Source organism: Belonocnema kinseyi, chromosome 2, assembly GCF_010883055.1.
Source record: "Belonocnema kinseyi isolate 2016_QV_RU_SX_M_011 chromosome 2, B_treatae_v1, whole genome shotgun sequence".
Classification (NCBI taxonomy): domain Eukaryota; kingdom Metazoa; phylum Arthropoda; class Insecta; order Hymenoptera; family Cynipidae; genus Belonocnema; species Belonocnema kinseyi.
In genome coordinates this window covers 140,322,177-140,324,838 of record NC_046658.1, presented here as the reverse complement: position 1 = coordinate 140,324,838, position 2,662 = coordinate 140,322,177, and positions in this window count along the sequence as shown.

Below are 2,662 nucleotides of genomic sequence, written 5' to 3'. Positions count from 1 at the left end.
GGGGAGCAAGATATAAATAGAAGACCACCGAAGTCTTCCGAAGCCTTCAGATCGGCAATCATCGTACAGCAGAACTCCGAGGTCGATTCGTGCATTTTCGGCCTACATACGGACTCACAGTGGTAATCATGCACTTTCTGTTTTGCGGCTCCCAAACGGTAGGTATGGTGGGGGTACATTTCATCCACGATCTGGCACCTGGCGGGAGACGATTCCCCTCGTGCGGCATCGTTGCGGCGTTTCAGGTCTGTGAGCTCTGATGGGGATTCCGTGCTCCCGCCTAAAGGGAGCGTTACTGTACCAATACTATTTGGACTATAGCTGTTTCAATGTGGGAACACAGCCTACTCAATATGAGAGAGGATGTGTACCAAGTTGCAGGCGATTAGCGCGCGACGCATTTGGTGTTGCAGCTCTACCACGTGGGCGAGCAGCTCGCCCCAAAAATGTCAGTGTAGGGTTCTGAGTATATTGCTTTAAAAATTGCCTGAAGTGGTTCCTTTTAATTACATTTTTTTGTTCTTTTAGTTGAAGGCAGCTGAGATTAAATTCTTTAAATTTGATAGCGGTAGTTCTTAGGGGGCGTAAAATATTTTTGTTAGTGTAGATATATTTACTAGAGACTTTGAAAGTTGTGTGTGTAAACTATTTTCAAATTCAAATATTTTTCACCGTTTTAATTGGTGCAAGGTGAGACTTGGTTCGTACAATGTAATAGGGGTAGTTCCTAGGGGTCGTGATTTATTATAGTGAAGGTAGTTATATCAAATAGAAACTTGGAGGCTTATGTTTGAAAATTATTTTTATTTAAAATTTTTTTTGCGATTTTAGTTGAAGGCCACTTAGACTTGGTTCGTGAAATGTGATATATGTAGTTCCTAGGAGTTGTGTAATATTACTGTGAGAATAGATATATTAACTAGAGTCTTGCAAAGTTGTATATGGTAATTATTTTAAATTTGAAATATTTTGTAATATTTTAATTAATGAAAGGTTAGACTTTCATGAGGTGAGTATTTCATAGGTGACGCGGAATATTACTGAGTTTGGCGTAGTTTTGCTCATTTCCTATATGAGATTGTTTTGGAGGTTTTGGTTGATGCAGGGTGAGAGTTCCTTTTTTCAGTGCAATTAGCGGAAATCTCAAGTGTCCTTTAATGTAACTGTGGAGGTGGCGATATAAAAATGATTTTTGGGAAAGTGTTTGTGGTCATTATTTTTCATTGAAATCTTTACGGATTTTTTAGTTGAAGGCAGCTGATTTGGCTTTTCTTAAATGCGTCGTATGTGCTTTTTTTATTTGGATTTTTTGTTATTACTGTCAGCCCAAAATTCGGCTTTTTTTTAGAAAACTAAAAGAGATCCAGATGACAAAAGTGAAATTAATGACACGGAACAAAATTCCGGTTTAAGTTTTATAACTGGTTATTGAGAGATACGTAAGTATTACCATTAAAACAGTGTTCCGTCGATGGTATGAACTCGAAGGGGAAGATTGTAAGATTGTTTGATATCTTGGGGTTGAATGTGAATCTGTTGTATCTAAACAAAACTTTCGTTTTCAATCAGTGCCGGGGTTGCTTCAAATAGCCTTGGACTGGTTTCGGGGGGATCGAAACGTAAACAGTGAGGGTCGCCTCACTCGTTTCCAATTGGAATATATACCTATAAACATAATGTCGCAACCGCTCTCGCTCTGCTCCCCTGACAAAATGAGGGGGCCAGTAGTTCTAGGAAGACTGAGAACGGAGTGCAAGTTTCTAAGTTGGTGAATTTATTCCGCTGACGATGGGTCTGAGTGGAATGTTATTTTTTGTGAATTTTTGGGAGCCCGTTAAGTCTTGGAGAGATGGGATTAGTAGGTATTAATTCAGATATTGTTTGGCTGAATATGATTATACAAAATAGGACGTTTTCATCAGATTAGATAAAGGCGTCATGTTTCGTGATTCGAAAAATCAACCAAATCTGATTCAGCACTCTGAGAACACTGACAAAACTGTGAGCGGCACCTGATAAGATTTTTTCTTACTGAAATATCCTTATAATATGTGTATCGTTCATTAATCAAACGAACACATCTCCAAAAAGTTGGCACTACTAGGCGAATATCTGTCAATTATATCATAATAAAAATACTTGGGTATAACTAACATGTCAATAACATTTGAATTATATAAATAGAAAAATAATGAGACCCAAAATAGCCGAAGTATTATTCGGATCAATAAAAACAAAATCCGGTTTTGTTTCCTTGCAATTTTTTAACCCGTTGAGACATTATTTTGAGTTAAAAACCGCAATTCTTAAAATTAACTTCTTCTATATCCTGCAAGCAACCTGTCAAAGAAAGTTAAAATAAGTTTTTGTGTCAAACTTGCATTAACCTATAATTAAAGTTTCAAAAGTACCAAAATAATTCATTACTAGTTCAAAACGTGGAAAAATACATTGCAACACAGAAAAAACTGAAGTTTCCATTGGAACCCGCTTTTGGTTCCAAAGGAGCTGCAACAAAAATGAAACCTACTTGCTGAAAAGGAACCCAAAACGATAAATGAGCTCTAAATAATGCCACACTTGGGGTTTAAAAGGATTTTAAATATAATTGAGCCTATTCCTAAAGAACATATTTTTCCAGCCCTATGCATCGCCTGTGTAT